Below are 13,703 nucleotides of genomic sequence, written 5' to 3' on the forward strand. Positions count from 1 at the left end.
CTCTAGTCTGAATTCATGGACAAACTGTACTTGCTGTCCCTCAGGACTTCTACTGTGCTCAGGAGCACTGACATAAAATGTGCAGGTATCCCAAACTGAGAAGACCTAGCTTAATATAGGTAATATCATTTATTTTACTAATTCTAAGGAAAATTGAGTTACAAATGCAAACTACTTGTCCGACTTATGCATGGTTAATGTGCTAATAGAGGTTGACAAGTATAGAGGAGGATCACATCTTTCTTATTTGCATCCGTGGCATTAGAAACATTTGGGGTTTGGGTTTTTTTTGTTTCTATGTTTGGTTTGTTTTGCTGTAGCTATTATTATTTTTCCTGGACTTTTTTTCTTTCTTTCTTGCATGGAGGTAGAAATGAAGTCTCATGAAGCAGTTCCTTAAAAAATAAAAAAACTGGCAAGAAAACCTGGATGTGAGGTGTTGAGCTTCTGTTGAGAGCAGAGATCTAGTATCTTGGATCTGTGTAAGACCTTCAGTCTTTATGATTTCACCCTCTTGTTTCCTAGTTGCCCCTTCCTTTAAAATTTGTGACGCACTTTAAACTTTCAACCCTTCAGATAATTCATGTTACTTCAGTATCCGTTACTCCTCCACTTGCCCATTTGACCAAAATTTGCTGGGCAGAAAGCAGACTACATTTCTTCAGCAATACCTTTGGAGATTGCTTCAGAATTAAGACAACTGATAATAAACTTGGTGTGTAGTGATAAAGTCAATCCCAGTAGCTTCCCAAGAGATATAGGAAGCTTTTTGCAAAGTTACCCTTTACATAGCAAATACAGGAACAACTCATTGCACTAGCACTGGAATCCATGAAGCATTTATTTATTTTTTATTGTCTTGATTTTTAATTAGCATTTTACTTAGCTAAGTTTGAGCAGCCCTTTCCCATCTTTGTTGTTATTCCTTTATCTCAGAAACTACAAATGGAGTCCATCAAAGGTAATCAAGTTGCTCAGGCATGATTTTCTCTTGGTAAATCCATGCTGACTGCTCCCAATCATCATCTTCTCCTTCATGTTCTCAGAAGACTTTATTTGCACTGTGTATTGTTTAGATAACATGCAGAAAATATTTAATCAGAGTATACTTTTATTGCTGCTACACATTTCTCACCACATATTTTATGGTACAGTACATATACTATGAGCACTGAATGTTACCAATGGATAGCAAACACAAGCAGGGCTGGATCCAACCCTGATCTAGATCTGGGGACTATGCTGTGTGTGAGCCTTCACACCGCGTGTCTGAATCCATGTGCCACACTGGGAGAGGCTAAAGAAGGATGGACAGGGGGAAGAAGAAGGTTAAGGGCCATGTTACCTGTCTCCCCTCCCTCCCTGCCACCTTGCCTCTTCCAGTGAAACCTACCTACAGGGCATTGTCCTCTCATTGGGAACTATTTCTGTAAACAAATAACAAACTGGAGGAGGGACATTATTAAAAACTCTACACAACAAGTAGTTACATAGCTAAAGACTTGATCTGATTCAAAAGAGCATTACAATACCTCCAGGACAAGTTATACTCCTTGATGTCAGACGTTCTGCATGAGCAGAAAAGCAGGGAAACACAGAAGCAGTCAGGCTTACCTAGTCTTCAGTGTAACAGAAGGCTGCTTTGACAACAGAGTCAATAAAGTAGTTGTAACTCTGCTGCAACCAATTATGAAGTTTCTAATTATGAAGAATTATTTAGGATTTCCTCCAAGGAGTTCATTTTAAAGAGTACTGGAGATTATCTCTAAAGACCTTTTCTAACCTGTCACACTTAAAAGCATTCCAGCTTCTCAGATGTGCTGCTCAAGGGAGCTCTTTCTATTTTATTGGTATCCACTAGAGAAAAATAAGCAACAGCCAAGTCGTAAAAAGGTTGGGTTTTATTACTTAACATTACAGCAATTTGCTGTTGCTAACCTCGTTGGGAAATTGCAGGGAGCTGAAGATGAGTGGATGAGCTGATTCACTGTGGAGTATGATTGACTGATGGTGGAAAAATAATAAGAAGTCCCAGGGAAGCACATAGCAGAGAGAAACTTCAGCAAAAGGAGAGTTTTAAAGAGAAGCATTCTATTTTTCCCTCCTTTTTTTTTTTTAACAAAAGCACTCAACATCTTCACCATACACTTTGATCTGCACAATTTTGACTAGGTTATTTTCAGAGAGCAGAAGGCCCTTCTTTCTGTGTGAAAGTGAAAAGGCAGCACTTGCCACCTCTGGAAACAGCTCTAGGATTCACAGTTCACCCAGAGCTCCTAAGAAAGTAGATTCACATCAGTAGCCTGTAGTTCCTTCTGACAATGTAAACCCAGCTGTTTTGAAGCTGATTCTTAAGAAAAGTCTAGAGTAAGTCACCTGTGGTGGGAGAAAGTACATGTATACCATGTATGACTGGACAATAAACTGCCCCTTTACGTGCCAGGGTTTAGAACAGAGCAAAGCACGTGTAAAGCCCCAAAGTATTTCCCCACCTGTTTCCTGCCCTTGCACAGACTGTAACAGTCTCTGTGGTTTGGAAGCAGAACCGAAGAGGGAACCTGTGATTTTAAGGCAGCACAACATGAGGGAAACGTTCAGCGTGGCAAGAGGGTCTGCTGTGCCCACTGTCCTCCAGAAGAGCGAAAAAGTTTCCCTGCTGTTATGAGACACTTGCAGATTCAGTGTGTCTGTGGCAAAGGTCACCACTTTGTGGTTTGGAATAGCATCTCTGCTTTACCATGAGCAGAAAAAAAGGAAAATCTGGTCAACTGAGGGCACAAACTACAGAGCCAAGGGATTTCTTCTTTTTCAGAGCGCAAGGAAGCGAAAAATGTAGCAAGGGATGATGAAGACACTTCATATGAAGATCTCAGAGAGGCGAGGACAAGCATGCGTGAGCATTAGAAGAAAGCCACGCTGAAGGGAAGCCAGCCAGCCTGTCTCTAGCAGACCTTTGCTTTCAGGGGAACTCAGGAAATGGGTGAACTTTCTGGTTCTTGCTCACTACTGATGTATACAGGCAGTACCGTATTATGTCCTACCCTTTAAGGTACAGATTACCACACAAACATGATTCTCCATTTTCAGGTTTTTTGGAATTAAATTTAAACATACACTGTACTAGCACAACTCATGTTACTACCGCAGCAGTTATGCTTTATTTCCTATATTTCTGCAACAGGGCAATTAAAAATTAAAAGAATGAACGGGATTTTAAGACAGAAGAGCCTCCTGTAAAGGAAATAATCTCATCAGCCTTCTGAACTGAATGAAATAGTCCTGTTTCAGTACAGAGCAGAACAAAATTACTACTACACCAAGGTGACTTAAACTTACAGCTGAGCCTTATGCCTTCTCAAGGGACAGCCACACAGGAGCTCTCTTGGAGGGTTTTTTAGAAGCCCCATGTCTTGGACGCTGCAAGTCCCTTGGCAACATTGCTGTCAACAAATACACACAAAATCACCTGATGCTGTACACAAAACTCTCTATTATGACAGCAGAACTTACCACTGAAATATATGCCACAAGATATGGAGATAACGTTTCTTGTAAAACTTGGCTGGAGGCTGCAAGGCTGCTTTAGCAGTCGTGCAAGACAGCCTGTACTGCTTGTGCAGCTCTAGAAAAGGTGAGCAATTGTAAAGGGGTTATTCCCAGTGTTTACTTCAGACATTGCTTTTCAGCCTAACTTCAGTGTAACCAAAGATAAAGAAAACAAGGACTGTATCATCATTAAGATGCTAGTTAAGTAAAGAGACAGTTTAAAAATAAAACAGGAAATTATTCTTTTATTTTTACTTCCCGAGCTTTTGTTAGCTAGCCGACGCAGGCCAGGTCTTGAAAAAGCACTTGTTTAACAATTGGACAAAAATCAAAAGATAAATTTGAAGGCCATCTCCTTGGCAGCTCTCATGACAGACTCTCTTCAGCGCACAGTAAGAGTCCTTTAAAAATGTTAAAAGTCAGTCAATCTAAATACACCACATACCTTTTAGGAGAGGTTCAAAGCGAAACTAATCTGCTTAGAGCCATCACGACCCTGCAATATTTTATACTGTGTGTCCTTATCTAATGTTCAGAGTATCAGCATGCCAATCAGGTTTTCCCAGGGAGCATATTATTAATCTTTGCCGTTTATTATAAAGTCTTGGGTTTAGCTGTGTTGTATACAATATGAGCCCAGGATCCTGTCAAGGACTTGTCTTCTGTGATCTCCCACAGCCCAGCAACATGGGGTCTTCTGAGACTGAAAACACGTACTTTATGATTTCCTTTAGCATATGAGAAGGAGGAGAGAAAAATTGCTAATAATTATACAGAAGGAAGTGTAAATTGCACAGATTACAGTGCCCTGCGTGTGACCAAGTCTGCGCCAGTTTCAGGCATGCAATCGGATGCATATGCTGCAGCAGGTGGAGACACACTCGCGCTTCTCTCTGTGGCTGGAGCTCAATCACTCCCTGAATTAGGCCAGGTTCCCTCTTGGGAAAAGCCCCAGGAATTAGCAGCTCTAATTGCATTATCCAGAGAGATTTTGGCCATGGTGAGCCGAGACAACCTTTAGTCTCTTGCCCATCTCTAGACACTTTTTAGGAAGTTTACCCATTCTAAGTAGCTATAATTTAGCTATATAGGCTATATAGCTTTGTACAGCCAGCTTTAGTGCTGGGGACTGAACAAAAAGAAAATAGGAATACTCAGAGCTGGAAAGCCTGAGAGAAAGAGCAGTGCAAATACAGCCTATCCAATAAAAGATGTGCTTGTGTTTTATTTAGATTCTGTTGCCATTTATGTTTAAAACAGTCTGATTAGTTCAGGTTATTCAGCACCTGGAAGTTCTCTTTACTGCTTGCCAAAAATAAATTATTAAGCCTTATTCTTTGTGATAAAGGACACTGGAAGGGGAAGCCATGGAGAGAAAGACAGGAAAGTAGGCTTTGAGAAATACTCAGAATACTCAGCAATGGGTTTGTAAGCATTTCTAAGCATACCTGAAGCCTACGAGAGACCAGGGTTTCTGGCCCACGAACATGACAGACTTCAGCCACTGCTCAGCTGGAAATGACAGGCCTCACAGGAGTGCCGAATGGTGAGGACCCCTGAACCCTTGTCATATGCTTAGCAAGGGAGAAAATTAGTATTTCTGTAATTTTGCCACTTATTAAGTATGAAATTCTAAGTGAAATAGAGTGTCTTGATGCTCTTTCCCTGCTCATAGAAGATGTTTCCATGCATAGTTCTGTTCATATTTACTGCTATGCCAACAAATGTGCATCAAGTGCTTTTCCACTGCTGCTTTTTTTCTCAGAACCTCTGCCAAACCATACAATCAATTTTTTTCAGTGTTTACAGACAGTTTGAGAGTCTATAAACTCTAGTTCCTGCAATATACACACAAAAGCAAAGGAGAGAGAGAGGAATAAAAATCTCTTGCCTGCTTTGATGGCAAAATTGTCTGTACAACAAGGAAGTATGAATTCTTTTATCATTTTCTTTTAAGTTTCAACAGCTGCCAAACTCATCCTCTGCTAAACTTTAGTATTTCAAAAATGCAACTCCTTAACTGCAAGGGATTTTGCTGATGAATTGAAGTCCCACCCCTCTAGTTCTGAAGCTGGCTTTTCCAAACGAGCGTATGCAGCCCGTTTTGTATCTGCGTGTAGATGTTCTCCCAGCCCCAACCTCAGACACCATCTTCTGCATGTAATGATCCTTCCTCATATTCTCTCCCTTATCTGATCAAGAACCACTTTCATCCTTCAAACTAAAGCTGGAGATGTTAATTAGCAATAATTACACCAATATAGACGTTACAGTTACACAAAGGACTTGCCAGTGGAAACGGGGAAAGTAAAAGCGAAGGAAGAGGAAGAAAGAGAAGAGAGAGTTGTGGAAACCACTTCATAAGCACTAAGGACACCTCTGGTTGCACTTTCTGAAGTACAAAACCAAAGCAAAAACTTGCATTTAGACCCATAAGCCTGGCTGAAACCAGTACAGCTGGCAAATAATTAGGTCATCTTGGGAAACTCTTTCACTAAGCAGTACTCTCCATTATAGTGTTTTTTCATGTCATTTACTCAGTAAAGTGAGCAGAAGGAAAGGGTCATTGAGTGAAGGAGAGAGAAAGTCTCCAACAAAAGGGAGAACACAGTTGCCACTAATACTAGTATATGTTATATAATATATGATCACGAATAATCAGTTACCATCTTGATAATTAAAAGGTAATTGTCTAAACCTATGGCTGTAATGTAAATGGAGATGTGCTAACCCAACTGAAATTTGTGCAAGTATCATCAGAGACTAATCATACCCTTCTTCTCTATAGGTTTGCTTGAATTTGCTTATTTTGGAAACAAAGCAAAGCTTTAACCTTATTTGTTAAAACTGTATAGGCAGCAGAACTAGCTAGTATTTTACTCTGTCTCATGACCTATTAGTAAAGTTCCCAGAATCAGCAGATTTCCAGGTGTAGAAGTTTTAACTGGTGACAATACAAGTGACAGAAGTGACTTGTGGATTGTAAGATTAACGATAAAATAACTACCTCTGATGTATGTCCCAGTGATGTATTCCACTGGTAGATATTTCCCATTTTACATCAGCACATTTCTGTGAGATGTCCTGAAGGTAAGACAACACAGTTGGCTTCAGTCATCAGTTACAACAGTACAGGTCTAGATCAACATCAGTATTAAATTTATATCAGCAAGAGAATGAGAGACCAAGGGCACTTGGCCTTTCTGGAAAGACCCAGAACAAAAAAATGTTACTATTACCTTTCCCGCAAGACTTTACATTGGCAGAAGTGATGGAGGAATGTGGCTACTAATTCACCAGCCTTAGAATTAATTTCTAAACTTTATTATAGTCTCCATTGAGACTCTGAAATTACTTTTGCTATAACATCATTCCAATTATTGTCAGCTGCTTAGCAATCAGAATTTGTAGGAAAATTCCAACTCTTTGAAAGTTGTGCTTATTCTGAATGGGAACAAAATCAACTTTCTATAGTTTCTTAAAACACAAGTTTCTGGAGAAGACAGAAATTTGAAATGCATTACCCTAAGATAATTAACTAGTAAAGAGCTCTGAGTTTCAAACATGACAATTTATTCTGAAAAGGATCAAAAGTAATCACACTGACATAGTTAAAATGCTTTCCAATTCTTTTCATCATAGAATTTCATGAAAAGCAACACATTTTTCAGATGGTTCAGATGGTTTTTTAATGAACCTTCGTTTCCCAATGGAGAAATTTTCCTACAGTAAATTTGTTACCTTTTTAATTTTGTACTTGGTTTTCTATACTATGTTCATCTGACACTCAGTTGTACAAATGCTGAAGACGGACACTTCTACCACCACGACTACCACTTTTCCTAGGTATGAGTCTCTTACTCCATCTGCCAGTACGGAAGTGTACTACAACACAGACATTACAGCTCTATGTATATGGCATTTTATAGTTTGAAGATTGTCTCAGGGTTAAATATTGATAACAAACTATACTAACAAATGCTGTAAATCTACAGTACACCCCAGCTTTAAATCTAGTTTTGATGTTGGAAATACGTGCTAGCTAAATGAGGCCCTTCTACTTTTTAAGAGGTGATCAGAGAGAAATGGATAGATTAGGAAAAGAAGCTTAACTAAAAAAATTAGGAGGGAGGAATAAGGCTTGAAGTTGCAAAATACACAGACAGTATCTTAATTAACAGGAAAAAGCTTTGCAAAGAACGGATGTACTTGGAGCATGGTGAAAAAATTAATTGGTTCTCTTGAGGTTAATAGGGAATTAGAGAGAGGATGGAGTCGCATTGCAGACCTGTTGTGTAATTTCCCTGTCTACTCTTACAAATGAAGTGGATGGAGATTTGCTTTAGCTGGACATTCATTTTCCTGAAGACAGAGAAAAGGACTAACAAATAATGCTCAGCTGTAGGTACAGGCAGGACGCAGCAGGGCTGAAGGGAATCAAAGCAGAAGATTTGTGGGTGGCAAACTGTCAGAGGTAACCACTGACAACTATTTGCTAGTCTGGTTTTGTTAGATTTGAACCCAACGTCTGTTCTGAAGGACAGGAAAAAACCAAGTGTAAAACAAATAGCAACACAAGAATCAAGGCTTATTTGCCAGAGATTACAGACATTTATTACTGAGCACACATATGGAAAGCTGACCTTTGGCAGGAAGATATGATTAGACAGAGTACACACACTGCAGACAGCTCGGCTTTCCCACCAAAGGAGGATGCTAGAAGAAGCAGCGGTTGAAGTACACTGGAGTTATAAAGTGGAGACCGACACATTCTGTGCATGTGTGACCTGTGTCGCAAATAATGCACATTGTCCTCGGGAGGAGGAGAGGGTGCACACCCTCTTTGCCGCTCTGGTACCTCACCAAGTTGGTGAGATGCATAAGATCTGGCCACAGCCTCTCTGGCAAGCCCAGGGTCTTAATCTTCTGCAGATGCATCTTTGCTCTTACTTTAGATAGTCCAGAGTTAGCAGAGGAGTTATTCCCAGGCTCCCACAGACAGTAGTGATGTTCTTTCTTTTACTAAGGGCTGCTTTAGTGGCTTAAAAATGTCTTAGATATAATTTGCTTCCTTTTCAGTGAGATCCATCTGCTAAGTACTTATGTTCACTGTTCAACTGCCTGTACATTCCTCATTGTTGACAACATAAAGCAAGAAGGATGGTAAATCTTTGCTGTTAATTAAGGCTATGCTGAGAGTTTAGGACTCTGCCATAAATGGTCATTTTATTGCCACATGCAAGAACCAAGGAGCACAGCACAGACCATTTTAGTGTGAGTTACAAAATGTGAAAGAATAGTTTACATGTCAGCCAGCTATCCTTAAATTCAGTGTAGATGTTCCTCTGGTACATGCCACCACCCTGGCAGACTCCTGTTTTCCACATATGTCTGCTGAGCAGGTAGGCAGGATGGTCAGGACCAGGATGGTGGTACGATGCTTTGCACAGTGTGAAGCAAGGTTTGTGGGAGGGAAGCTGGCATGGGGATAACAGGACTGCAGAGGCAGCTGAAGGGAGAGACTCCTCTGGACCAAGGCCCTGGGGGTATGAGGATCTTGTCTGTTATAGATAGAAGAGACATCAGCTGGGATCCTGTGAATGTGTAAAAAAAATAATAATAAAAGGGCAAAAATACAGCTGGCATACATCTCCATAAACTTTCTCATCCATACAAGGGTTTCAGACATTAAATCCCCTCTCAGTCAAGAAACTGGAATTGTCTAAGAATATTCACGTTGGCAAATCAAGTGCTGAGTAAAGACAGATGGGGAAAGGATTAAGTCTGGCACTTTTGTAATTTTTTGTGCATTGTATCGATCACAGACTTTCTTCTTAAATTCACCAGAAGTAAAGCTTCCTCCTTGTAATCTTTTCTGATCATTCAGTCACTTTCTACCTTGAGAAACAGAATCAGGAGCCAACAGCTTTGAGTTATTAAAGATGATCCAGTTAAACACACAGTGCTACTAAGGAGAGAGGAGGATCCAACAGACTGCCAGCTTCTGCAAACAGTGCACATGCTTGTCTTCATACAGCCCACAAGGAGAGTGCACTCTGTGTAAGCACTTGCCCTGCTTTAATTTGTGGTTTGTAGAAATTCATAGCCCATTAGTAGGTATCTTAGGTCATCATTCTATTAACTGTTTCATGGTTTAATCAAATACATGACAAATACTACTAACCCTTGTTAACTCCCAAATTCTTATCCGTGAGGAAGGCTTAGTGTGGGCAACGCTCCTTGTGCAGATGGAGTTTGTACATGTATGCGTTTTATTTCTGCTGCTTTCCTTTAACCTGTTTATAGCCTTTCAATTGTAGAAATTTAAATGCAAAATGGAGGAAAAGAAAAGAATATAAGATGGGAGCCAGATGTGACTGGTAAACCTCTTTCCATGCACCACGGCTTTCTAAAGACTAAAGAATGTCATACAGAGGGGAATAGGAGACTAGATTTGCACAACTTTAAAGCTCTTATTTTAATGACTTGGTAGGTCATTAGGTCTTGGTAGGTTAAGATTCAGAATTTCTAAAGTGTTCACTTTCAGAAACACACTGGGAATGACAAAGCCAATAGAACAAAGAACTTATCTTGTTCAAACCACTTTCATGCTGTTTCATCAGATTACAATTCTGATTTTTATTTAAATATAATAAGCTCCAAATGAGTTAAAATTAATATAGGCACAATTTTTATACTTCAAAATATAAATTAGAGATTTACAAACTCTGTTTTCTAAAAAGTTAACATAAATTTCCTGTTCCTTTTACAGTTTAAGGGAGAGTGATCTGAGTGTTTGTGAATGTCATTTTAATGTTTTACAACTTTTGTCAAATGCATTATTCACAAGCATGTTTGATGATTTACTTGTTTAGTTCTGAGCAAACACTTTAATGTGGAAAGTTGGAAAGGTTATTCAAATATTATTAATCTATTCAACCAACTCTGGCTGAGAGCCAGAAGGTGGCATGTTTGCTGAAAAAGTGCTCTTCTAGCACTTTAATTAGGAGAGACTGGAGAAAATTCCCTAAAGCTTTTGGCTAGACAGTATTAGGCTGCAGTGTAAAAAAATAAAATCTAAATTAAAGGAGGAGCACTTCTCTCATGGCAGATTAGAGTTCAAACGGGAGACCAGAACATGCCTGCAGCCTGGGTCATTTTGCTCAAAAGGTGAAAACTTTGGGGTTTGTATGCTTTTTACAGCAAAACTGCAAGAGATGAGAAAAGAAAAATAACAGATCTCTGAGAGTTAAGGCAGGAGTAGACTATTTAAAATAAAAATCTGAGAGCCACATGCTCTTCAGGGGCTTGACAGCAGGGCCCATTCATTGGAGGCAGAGCATCTGCTTCTGTGGCCGGAGGACAGCCCGTGGCTGTGCCCAAACAGTCCAGCTGGGGCACGGAGAGCCCTAGTTAGACCTTTGGCATGTTATATTTCTGTCCTGAGTTCTCCAGTGCGGTCTGCGGCAGATGCGAGTGCAGCATTTCCTAAGGATGTAGGCTGTGTCATACCTGATCTGTAGGTTAATGGAATTCAGCAAGCCCAGCTGTTAATCTCCCACTTTTCAGGAACATGGTATGTATATTTATTTATACTCACATTGATACTCATGAAGGTATAAGCAAATGTGAAGGGAACAAAAGGAAACCATTAAAGTAGAAATAAAAATGAGACTTGTGGGAACTCTGATTTCTAATTAGAAACACTGTACATCTATTATAATTTTAGCTCACAGAGATTAATAGAAAATGAGATCAAAGGCAGCATGTGTTTACCAATGGTAGATCGTGCCAGACCAAGCTTCTTTGATGTTCTAAGAGAACTGAATAGGAAATGTAGATCTCATCTATCTGAACTTCAGGAAAACATTTAATGTGCTGCCACTTAGGACCATATCTGTTAGACGAATGATAAAGGAACTCATAAAAGAACTATAAAAGCATATGAGGTTTGGAACAGTGCAGATGACCATCTGATTCTGTTGGAAGAAAAATGACTATGCTGGAGGGAAGTTAGTAGTAGAGATCCTTGTGGATTTGTGGTGGGTTTAGTCATCTTCTGTAACAGTACTTATACTGTTCCTCCTCCCCCAACCCCATAGGTTCCTAAGGGTTTTTTTTTACCGGATGCTCCAGGGCTGCTCAGCAAACAAATGCGACGCTGCCCTGGACCCTGAGCTGCATCACTCGGCTGGTGGGACCCTGTGTTGCAAGCCCCTTCCCTTCCTCCCGGGGAAATCCTCACCTGGACTGCAAGCGTTTGCTCCAGGGAGGGCTTCAGTACCCATCAAGAACAGGGATGGTAATGCCTCCCACTCTTCTCGAGCATGGACACTTTCAGAAGAGTTCCACAGGGCCACACAAACACCACAAAACCTTCAGGACTCAAGTCCAATTGATAGCACTGCCAGGTAATCTTTCAACTGGTAAAGAAAATAGTTTCCTGGGTTGGGTGGAAGCAAATAATGAACACAGAAAGATAGCTTTCATTCATAACCTTAATACATTATTTTTAATTGAAATTGAAGTTGTGACAAAGCAGAAGGCTGCAATATCATTCAGGAGGAACTAGAGGACCTTAGGGCATGGAGTCATAGCACTGTGATAAGCTTCCATCAATATGTTGTAAGACCATGCCCTTTGGACCTATGATGAGATTTGTGTCACAGACTGGGAGTTAATCATTTGGGGAGATGATGGACCAGGCATTTATTTTCAGAGAAGCAAACGTACCTAGAAAGTGTTGTCTGAGCTACTTTTAACAAAGAGGAGGAAACATATAATGACATTTGCCTTGTGAGCTCTTTCTGGAAGATGGCATAAACCCCTTGTCCCTTGCTTTGAAAAAGAGAAGCAAACATGAACCAGTGCAGAGAAGGCAGGCATGATGAGGGAACTGACAGCTTCTTTTCATGAGAGAAACACTAAGGAGTTTAACTTAGTCTAGCAAAATCAAGGCTGAAAGAAGAAGCCATTATTCTCTGTAAAGATATCAAGACCAAACCTCAGGGAAGGAAAAGGACTTTTTAGCTCACGCAGCAAGACATGGGAATAAAATACCCATGAATATGTTTAGGCTGGAAAATAGGAAAAAAAACCCCAAAACCTATCAGGGAGCAAGCTTGTCTCCCAGTAGAAGCAAATAAAAGCATATGCTATTTTAGGACAGCAGCTAATCAGCATATGGAAGGGCCGCCTTGAACACTGCCATCCTGCAGCAGGAAAAAGAAACTGTAAGAAGCCATAAGGCATTTTTAATTTGCAGCTGGACATACAGAAGCCCAAGGAATACCAAACTGCATGGCAGTAAGTAAAACTACTTCTTCTCTTAATGGGAGAGACTGCTTTCTAAGCATAGTTTATTAACGCTGGGATTAAAAGGCCAGTCCTACATCAGAACAAGCAGTTTCTTTGCTCTGGAGTTATCAGTGAAACTGGAAACAAATCTGTCTACCCCCTGTAGACCCATCTGCTGCTGCTCCTAAAAAGAAGGAACAAAAAGAACAGTGACAAGAAGAGCAACAAACCCGCCATAAGTAACTTCAACAGATGTTCAGATCCACAGCTGAACTGCAATAGCAGAGGGTTGGTTATAAATCCTCTGCTTTGGAAAAAAACACAGGACATTATAGAAAAGCTTACTTACACTTTTGCTATGAATTATTGAAAGTCCAGGTAGAACAGAAGAGAAGGCTCCAGGGAGACCTTATAGCAGCCTTCCAGCACCTAAAGGGGGCCTACAGGAAAGATGGGGAGGGACTCTTTATCAAGGGTGTAGTGATAGGATGAGGGGTAACAGTTTTAACTGAGAGAGGGTAGATTTAGATTAGGTATTAGGAAGCAGTTCTTCACTGTGAGGGTGGTGAGGCACAGGAACAGGTTGCCCAGAGAGGTTGTGGCCGGCCCATCCCTGGAAGTGTCCAAGGCCACATTGAACTGGGCTTTGAGCAACCTGGTCTAGTGGAAGGTGTCCCTGCCCATGGCAGGGGGATTGGAACTAGATGATCTTTAAGGGCCCTTGCAACCCAAACCATTCTATGATTCTATGACATGCGTGCATTTTGAAGGTGAAAACACCTCTGGATATTACCACAATGACAGCCCTTGCTCTCCCTGCCCGCCAAGCCATGAGCCCGCAGAGCTGAAACTTTGGTTTG

Source organism: Buteo buteo, chromosome 3, assembly GCF_964188355.1.
Source record: "Buteo buteo chromosome 3, bButBut1.hap1.1, whole genome shotgun sequence".
Classification (NCBI taxonomy): Eukaryota; Metazoa; Chordata; class Aves; order Accipitriformes; family Accipitridae; genus Buteo; species Buteo buteo.